Here is a 10,192-nt window from a genome sequence, read left to right on the forward strand (position 1 = left end):
CTGAAGACTCATCTCTTCAGTAGGTCCTATGATTGAGTGTAGTCTGGCCCAGGAGTGGGAAGGTGAACGGAAAGGCTCTGGAGCAACGAACCGCCCTTGCTGTCTCTGCCTGGCCGGTTCCCCTCTCTCCACTGGGATTCTCTGCCTCTAACCCTATTACAGGGGCTGAGTCACTGGCTTACTGGTGCTCTTTCATGCCGTCCCTAGGAGGGGTGCGTCACTTGAGTGGGTTGAGTCACTGATGTGATCTTCCTGTCTGGGTTGGCGAGAGAGAACGAGAAAGAGAGAAAGAGAAAGAGAGAGAGGAGGCGAGCGAGCGAGCGAGATATAAAGACAGAGAGGGAGTGGTTTGTCACTCAGCAGGCTGAATTAAAGAGGCTTGTTGTGGCTTTTAATATCCATTCATTGGGTGGACTGCTGACAGTGTGAGAGTGGTGCTCAGCTCAGCTAGCCCAGTCAGGCTAGGATTTATAGCTGGCTCTAATGGGCATGCCCAGAACCAATGGACTGCAGTCAGCACATTACCTCTCTCTAGCACTTCCACCCACCACACACACAGAGGTACACACACAGAGGAACACACACAGAGGAACTCACACAGAGGAACACACAGAGGAACACACACACAGAGGAACACACACACAGAGGAACACACACACAGAGGAACACACACACAGAGGAACACACACAGAGGAACACACACACAGGGAGGAACACACACACAGAGGAACACACACACAGAGGAACACACACACAGAGGAACACACACACAGAGGAACACACACACAGAGGAACACACAGAGGAACACACAGAGGACCACACACAGAGGAACAGACACACAGAGGAACACACACAGGGAGGAATCCACACACAGGGAGGAACACACACAGGGAGGAACACACACAGGGAGGAACCCACACAGGGAGGAACACACACAGGGAGGAACCCACACAGGGAGGAACACACACAGGGAGGAATCCACACACAGGGACGAACACACACAGGGAGGAACCCACACAGGGAGGAACACACACAGGGAGGAACCCACACACAGGGAGGAACACACACAGGGAGGAACCCACACACAGGGAGGAACACACACAGGGAGGAACCCACACAGGGACGAACCCACACAGGGAGGAACCCACACAGGGAGGAACACACACAGGGAGGAACCCACACAGGGAGGTAGAGACACTCATAAGAATACACACAGGGAGGAACCCACACAGGGAGGTAGAGACACTCATAAGAATACACACAGGGAGGAACCCACACAGGGAGGAACACACACAGGGAGGAACACACACAGGGAGGAACCCACACAGGGAGGCAGAGACACTCATAAGAACACACACAGGGAGGAACACACACAGGGAGGAACACACACAGGGAGGAACCCACACAGGGAGGTAGAGACACTCATAAGACCACACACAGGGAGGAACACACACAGGGAGGAACCCAACAGGGAGGTAGAGACACTCATAAGAACACACACAGGGAGGAACACACACAGGGAGGAACACACAGGGAGGAACACACACAGGGAGGAACACACACAGGGAGGAACCCACACAGGGAGGTAGAGACACTCATAAGAATACACACAGGGAGGAACCCACACAGGGAGGTAGAGACACTCATAAGAATACACACAGGGAGGAACCCATAGAGACACTCATAAGAATACACACACAGGACGCACACACATGAACACAAACTTTTGTTGCTCACATGGCTGTGAGGACATACACACACACACACAAACACACACACACACACACACACACACACACACACACACACACACACACACACACACACACACACACACACACACACTCACTGACCTGCCCAGCTGGGGGTATCCATGTACAGCTGACAGCTGACAGTGAGGGGACTGATGTGGTGCCCTGAAGGAGAAACAAACATTAGAACAACATTAGTACAAACATTACAACAACTTTAGAACAAACATTACAACATCATTAGAACAAACATTACAACAACTTTAGAACAAACATTAGTACAAACATGACATTATTAGTACAAACATGTGTTAATACTTATGGGCACAGTTTATATATAATATGAAAACAGTGAAATAGCTAACTACAGCCTCTAGTAGATCATTAGAGTCTGAAATATGACTGGAACTATGTCCACTGGGAGATAAAACCTCTCTACTACACACAGCTGTATCCTCAAGCCAGAGTGAGGGAACTACAGGCACACAACCACAGGCGTCCAGACCCCTACACTCTTTGAAATCAAGTTATCTACCTAGAACTTTCTATGAAGGGTTCTACCAAGAACCATTTCATTATCTAAAGGTTCTTCCTTGAACCGTATGTCAGGTGTAAAGTAATGAATTAAAAATACTTTGTAGTGCTACTTAAGTAGTTATTCATGGTATCTGTACTTTACTTGACTATTTCTAGTATTTCTATTTATTTTACTTTTACTTTACTAAATTCCTAAAGAAAATAATGTACTTTGTACCTCATACATTTTCCCTGACACCCAAAAGTACTCGTTACATTTGGAATGCTTAGCAAAGACAGAAAAATAGTCTAATTCACACACTTATCAAGAGAACATCCCTGATCATCCCTGGCAGACTCACTAAACACACATTCTTTGTTTGTAAATGATGTTGTGTGTGCCACTGGCTATTCACCACATTGTTAGGCAATAACTCGGCCCTCAAAGAAAGGTCTTATGATATATGTAATTATTGTCATAAATGATTACATTTTAAGGACAATGGTGCAGTCTGGTTTGCTTAATATATTTTAGCAATTGGCATATTTTTAGCAATTGCAACTTTTTTACTTTCACTCAAGTAGTATTTTACTGGGTGACTTTCACTTTTACTTGAATCATTTTCTATTAAGGTATCTTTACTTTTACTCAAGTATGACAACTGGGTACTTTTTCCACCACTGCCGTTTATGAAGGGTTCTACCAAGAACCCTTTTTTCTTTGGAGGGTTCTTCCAAGAACCCTCTATGAACGTGGAGATCCCACCAGCCCTATTAGTGTTTTAAATGTAATTATTTATGACAATAATGACATATATCATAAGGCCTTTCTTTGAGGGCCGAATTATACCCTAACAATGTGGTGTTAGGAATCTCCTGGTTTAAAGTCCACATCAGGCCTACAAATCATATTATGCCTGCTTGCAAAGTGATGTGTAATTCCTATTTGAATCCAGACAGAGTTAGGATATCCAAACATTAAAGGAAAACTATAAAACAATGTTTTGGTATTTGTTTCATTAGTCTATTGTTTGCATAGTCCCAAAAATGTTTTGCTTGTCAGCAATCAAGTTTTCAATATATATTTCTTTTCAAATAAAGAAACATCCTTGTATGATTTCTGTATTTTGAACGGGGAAGGGTAGCAGGTACAAGGTGCACCGGTTTCTGGTAAGAACTACAACGCTGCTGGGTTTTTCACGCGTGCTGATCAAAGTGGTTCTTGGTAGAACCCTATCACTCCGCAAAGAACCCTTTTGGAACCCATTTGGAACCGTTTTTTGTAAGAGTGTTGAGAAGAGAGAGATGAGGAGGCAGAAGAATAGAAGGAGGGAAAAGGGAGGATAAATGACAATCTAGCAAGTTTACTTTTGGAAGTGCTTTGCCATACACAAACCTCCCGTGTGTAATACCATATTAGCCATAGTAGACCCTAGGGAAATGCTGTCTGAGTGACTAAACATTTCCCCGTCTGGCGCTGCATTAACATAATGAGTGTAATGGCAGCAAGTTGGGCCTATTCAGATAAAACATGCATAGAAGAGTGTTGGCTAGGGTCGTTTATACTGACAAGGAGAGGAGCGGAGTATCGCTGGATCTTTCAAATGGTTTAAATTAATCTGATGTACAGATACTGTATAATCGCTTCGGGAGAGAGTGAGAGGAACCTATCAGTGTTCAGAACCGTAGTGCCTGAACCCTTTTTCTCCAACTGGATCCTGGACTTCCTGACGGGCCGCCCCCAGGTGGTAAGGGTAGGCAACAACACATCCGTCACGCTGACCCTAGATACGGGAACCCCCCAGGGGTGCGTGCTTACTCCCCTGCTGCACTCCCTGTTCAACTAACTGCTTGGCAATCAAGCACAAGGCGCAGAAGTTAGTGTGTATGTACATCACTGGGGCCAAGCTCCCTGCCATCCAGTACCGCTATACCAGGCGGTGTCAGAGGAAGGCCCAGCCAGCCAACTCACAGACTGTTGTCTCTGCTACCACACAACAGGCAGTACCAATACACCAAGTCTGGAACCAACAGGACCCTGAACAGCTTCTATCCCCAAGCCATAAGACTGCTAAAGAGTAAGTTGAATACCCAGACTATCTGCATTGACCCCTCTTGCACAAACCCTTTTTTGACTCATTACATATGCTGCAGATACTTTTTTATTATCTATTCTATTCTGTTGCCTCGTAACTTTATCGAAATAAGTGACAAATAACATTTGATATGGGGGCGGGCACATGGAGAGATGCTATAGTACAGCATTTCCCAAACTCTGTCCTCGTGGCCCCAAGCAGTGCACACATTCGTTGTTTTACCCTAGCACCAAACATCTGATTCAAATAATAAACTAATCAAGTCAAGCTCATCATCAATCATCAAAAAACTACAACATGCACCCCTTGGGGTACAGAGCACCACGTTGGGGAAACACTGCTGTAGTAGGTGTTTTGTGTATAGTAGGTGTGTTGTGTATAGTGTATAGTAGGTGTGTTGTGTATACTAGGTGTGTTGTGTATAGTAGGTGTGTTGTGTATAGTGTATAGTAGGTGTGTTGTGTATAGTGTATAGTAGGTGTGTTGTGTATAGTGTATAGTAGGTGTGTTGTGTATAGTGTATAGTAGGTGTGTTGTGTATAGTGTATAGTAGGTGTGTTGTGTATAGTGTATAGTAGGTGTGTTGTGTATAGTGTATAGTAGGTGTGTTGTGTATAGTGTATAGGTGTGTTGTGTATAGTGTATAGTAGGTGTGTTGTGTATTGTAGGTGTGTTGTGTATAGTGAATAGTAGGTGTGTTGTGTATAGTAGGTGTGTTGTGTATAGTAGGTGTGTTGTGTATAGTAGGTGTGTTGTGTGTAGTAGGTGTTTTGTGTATAGTAGGTGTGTTGTGTATAGTGTTAGTAAGTGTGTTGTGTATTGTAGGTGTGTTGTGTATAGTGAATAGTAGGTGTGTTGTGTAGAGTAGGTGTGTTGTGTATAGCAAGGGTGTTGTGTATAGCAGGTGTGTTGTGTGTAGTAGGTGTTTTGTGTGTTGTGTATAGCAAGGGTGTATAGTGAATAGTAGGTGTGTTGTGTATAGTGAATAGTAGGTGTTTGTGTATAGTGAATAGTAGGTGTGTTGTGTATAGTGAATAGTAGGTGTGTTGTGTACAGTAGGTGTGTTGTGTGTAGTAGGTGTGTTGTGTATAGTAGATGTGTTGTGTGTAGTTTGTGTGTTGTGTATAGTACGTGTGTTGTGTGTAGTAGGTGTGTTGTGTATAGTACGTGTGCTGTGTGTAGTAGGTGTGTTGTGTATACTAGGTGTGTTGTGTATAGTGAATAGTAGGTTTGTTGTGTATAGTAGGTGTGTTGTGTATTGTAGGTGCGTTGTGTATAGTGAATAGTAGGTGTGTTGTGTGTACTAGGTGTGTTGTGTATAGTGAATAGTAGGTGTGTTGTGTATTGTAGGTGTGTTGTGTATAGTGAATAGTAGGTGTGTTGTGTATTGTAGGTGCGTTGTGTATAGTGAATAGTAGGTGTGTTGTGTGTACTAGGTGTGTTGTGTATAGTGTATAGTAGGTGTGTTGTGTATAGTGAATAGTAGGTGTGTTGTGTATAGTGTATAGTAGGTGTGTTGTGCATAGTAGGTGTGTTGTGTATACTAGGTGTGTTGTGTATAGTAGGTGTGTTGTGTATAGTGTATAGTAGGTGTGTTGTGTATACTAGGTGTGTTGTGTATAGTAGGTGTGTTGTGTGTAGTAGGTGTGTTGTGTATAGTGTATAGTAGGTGTGTTGTGTATAGTAGGTGTGTTGTGTATAGTGAATAGTATGCAGGTAGTATGTGTTGTGTGTAGTAGGTGTGTTGTGTATAGTAGGTGTGTTGTGTATAGTGTATAGTAGGTGTGTTGTGTATAGTAGGTGTGTTGTGTATAGGTGTGTTGTGTAGTAGGTGTGTTGTGTAGAGTAGGTGTGTTGTGTATACTAGGTGTGTTACTAGGTGTGTTGTGTGTAGTAGGTGTGTTGTGTATAGTAGGTGTGTTGTGTATAGTGAATAGTAGGTGTGTTGTGTGTAGTAGGTGTGTTGTGTATAGTAGGTGTGTTGTGTATAGTAGGTGTGTTGTGTGTAGTGAATAGTAGGTGTGTTGTGTATAGTAGGTGTGTTGTGTATAGTAGGTGTGTTGTGTGTAGTGAATAGTAGGTGTGTTGTGTATAGTAGGTGTGTTGTGTGTAGTGAATAGTAGGTGTGTTGTGTGTAGTAGGTGTGTTGTGTATACTAGGTGTGTTGTGTATAGTGAATAGTAGGTGTGTTGTGTATAGTAGGTGTGTTGTGTGTAGTGAATAGTAGGTGTGTTGTGTATAGTAGGTGTGTTGTGTGTAGTGAATAGTAGGTGTGTTGTGTATAGTAGGTGTGTTGTGTATAGTGAATAGTAGGTGTGTTGTGTATAGTAGGTGTGTTGTGTATAGTAGGTGTGTTGTGTATAGTGAATAGTAGGTGTTTTGTGTATAGTAGGTGTGTTGTGTATAGTGAATAGTAGGTGTGTTGTGTTTAGTAGGTGTGTTGTGTATAGTGAATAGTAGGTTTGTTGTGTATAGTGATTAGTAGGTGTGTTGTGTACAGTAGGTGTGTTGTGTATAGTGAATAGTAGGTGTGTTGTGTACAGTAGGTGTGTTGTGTACAGTAGGTGTGTTGTGTGTAGGAGGTGTGTTGTGTATAGCAGGTGTGTTGTGTGTAGTAGGTGTGTTGTGTATAGTAGATGTGTTGTGTGTAGTTTGTGTGTTGTGTATAGTAGATGTGTTGTGTGTAGTTTGTGTGTTGTGTATAGTACGTGTGTTGTGTGTAGTAGGCGTGTTGTGTACAGTGAATAGTAGGTGTGTTGTGTATAGTAGGTGTGTTGTGTATAGTGAATAGTAGGTTTGTTGTGTATAGTGAATAGTAGGTTTGTTGTGTATAGTGAATAGTAGGTGTGTTGTGTATAGTGAATAGTAGGTGTGTTGTGTATAGTAGGTGTGTTGTGTATAGTGAATAGTAGGTGTGTTGTGTATAGTAGGTGTGTTGTGTATAGTGAATAGTAGGTGTGTTGTGTATAGTAGGTGTGTTGTGTATAGTGAATAGTAGGTTTGTTGTGTATAGTGAATAGTAGGTTTGTTGTGTATAGTGAATAGTAGGTTTGTTGTGTATAGTAGGTGTGTTGTGTATAGTGAATAGTAGGTGTGTTGTGTATAGTAGGTGTGTTGTGTATAGTGAATAGTAGGTGTGTTGTGTATAGTAGGTGTGTTGTGTATAGTGAATAGTAGGTTTGTTGTGTATAGTGAATAGTAGGTGTGTTGTGTATAGTAGGTGTGTTGTGTATAGTGAATAGTAGGTGTGTTGTGTATAGTAGGTGTGTTGTGTATAGTGAATAGTAGGTGTGTTGTGTATAGTAGGTGTGTTGTGTATAGTGAATAGTAGGTGTGTTGTGTGTAGTAGGTGTGTTGTGTATAGTGAATAGTAGGTGTGTTGTGTATAGTGAATAGTAGGCGTGTTGTGTGTAGTAGGTGTGTTGTGTATAGTGAATAGTAGGTGTGTTGTGTGTAGTGAATACTAGGTGTGTTGTGTATAGTACGTGTGTTGTGTGTAGTAGGTGTGTTGTGTATAGTGAATAGTAGGTGTGTTGTGTGTAGTGAATACTAGGTGTGTTGTGTATAGTAGGTGTGTTGTGTGTAGTAGGTGTGTTGTGGGTACTAGGTCTGTTGTGTATAGTGAATAGTAGGTGTGTTGTGTGTAGTAGGTGTGTTGTGTATAGTACGTGTGTTGTGTATAGTAGGTGTGTTGTGTGTTGTGTATAGTGTATAGTAGGTGTGTTGTGTGTAGTTTGTGTGTTGTGTATAGTAGGTGTGTTGTGGGTACTAGGTGTGTTGTGTATAGTGAATAGTAGGTGTGTTGTGTGTAGTAGGTGTGTTGTGTATAGTAGGTGTGTTGTGTGTAGTAGGTGTGTTGTGTGTTGTGTATAGTAGGTGTGTTGTGCATAGTAGGTGTGTTGTGTGTTGTGTATAGTAGGTGTGTTGTGCATAGTAGGTGTGTTGTGCATAGTAGGTGTGTTGTGTGTTGTGTATAGTAGGTGTGTTGTGTATAGTAGGTGTGTTGTGTGTTGTGTATAGTAGGTGTGTTGTGCATAGTAGGTGTGTTGTGTATAGTAGGTGTGTTGTGTATACTAGGTGTGTTGTGTGTTGTGCATAGTAGGTGTGTTGTGTGTTGTGTATAGTAGGTGTGTTGTGTATAGTAGGTGTGTTGTGTGTAGTAGGTGTGTTGTGTATAGTAGGTGTGTTGTGTATAGTAGGTGTGTTGTGTATAGTAGGTGTGTTGTGTATAGTAGGTGTGTTGTGTATAGTAGGTGTGTTGTGTGTAGTAGGTGTGTTGTGTACAGTGAATAGTAGGTTTGTTGTGTATAGTAGGTGTGTTGTGTGTAGTAGGTGTGTTGTGTGTAGCAGGTGTGTTGTGTATACTAGGTGTGTTGTGTATATTGAATAGTAGGTTTATTGTGTATAGTGAATAGCAGGTGTGTTGTGTATACTAGGTGTGTTGTTTATAGTGAATAGTAGGTTTGATGTGTATAGTAGGTGTGATGTGTGTAGTAGGTGTGTTGTGTGTAGCAGGTGTGTTGTGTATACTAGGTGTGTTGTGTATATTGAATAGTAGGTTTATTGTGTATAGTGAATAGCAGGTGTGTTGTGTATACTAGGTGTGTTGTTTATAGTGAATAGTAGGTTTGATGTGTATAGTAGGTGTGTTGTGTGTAGTGAATAGTAGGTGTGTATAGTAGGTGTGTTGTGTATAGCAGGTGTGTTGTGTATAGCAGGTGTGTTGTGTATAGCAGGTGTGTTGTGTATAGTAGGTGTATTTTCTATCCTACAATATCTAAAGTTGGCATTGACCCCATATGTGGCTGCTTTTGCATTGACCCCATATGTGGCTGCTTTGGATTGACCCCATATGTGGCTGCTTTGCATTGACCCAATATGTGGCTGCTTTGCATTGACCCAATATGTGGCTGCTTTGGATTGACCCAATATGTGGCTGCTTTGCATTGACCCAATATGTGGCTGCTTTGCATTGACCCAATATGTGGCTGCTTTGGATTGACCCAATATGATACATTTCTGTAATTTACCCAGAGGAACATATGGTTACTGAAGAGCACATTGACAAATCTTCACCAAGTCAGCACCAGGACCCGAACCAGCAACCCTTTGGTAACTGGCCCAATGCTCTTAGCCACTAGGTTACCTGCCACCCCTGATCACCCCTTACCCCAGCCCTCACCCAAGCCATCACCTCAGCCCTTCCCCAGCCCTCACCCCAGCCATCACCCCTGCCCTCACCCCATCCATCACCCCGGCCCTCACCCCAGCCCTCACCCCTGCCCTCACCCTATCCATCACCCCATCCATCACCCCAGCCCTCACCCCTGCCCTCACCCCATCCATCACCCCTTACTCCAGCCCTCACCCCAGCCCTCACCCCTGCCCTCACCCCATCCATCACCCCTGCCCTCACCCCATCCATCACCCCAGCCCTCACCCCAGCCCTCACCCCATCCATCACCCCTAAACTCCAGCCCTCACCCCTGCCCTCACCCCATCCATCACCCCTTACTCTAGCCCACCTCTATTAACATGGACAATATAATATAATAAAAATGAAAATAAAAAAATGGAATGAACAGAATTTGCCATAATTTAGTTTTAACATATTCTGTTTTAGTAATAAAACAGATGTTTGCATTTGCGGTCAATATTCTCCATATTTCACATTCATATCACTAGCAGTTTCCAATCATACAATATATATTTTTTTCATACAAAATTAGATATACTGTATATATCACTCCTTCTCCTTCTCATCACTTGCACTGGCACACACACACACACACACACACACACACACACACACACACACACACACACAC

The 10,192-nt window shown here is 42.8% G+C and overlaps 1 long non-coding RNA gene across 1 annotated transcript in view; it reads right to left on the bottom strand.

Moving 5' to 3' along the window:
• Positions 1-1,849: 1,849 nt before the first annotated feature.
• LOC121840869 overlaps positions 1,850-10,192 on the bottom strand; it is a 419,194-nt gene continuing 410,851 nt past the window's right edge. The window contains exon 4 of the long non-coding RNA XR_006080004.1: positions 1,850-1,917. This is a non-coding gene — a long non-coding RNA (uncharacterized LOC121840869). The remainder of the gene's footprint in view (positions 1,918-10,192) is intronic.

The sequence above is a fragment of the Oncorhynchus tshawytscha genome, linkage group LG25 (genome assembly GCF_018296145.1).
Source record: "Oncorhynchus tshawytscha isolate Ot180627B linkage group LG25, Otsh_v2.0, whole genome shotgun sequence".
NCBI classification, from domain to species: Eukaryota; Metazoa; Chordata; class Actinopteri; order Salmoniformes; family Salmonidae; genus Oncorhynchus; species Oncorhynchus tshawytscha.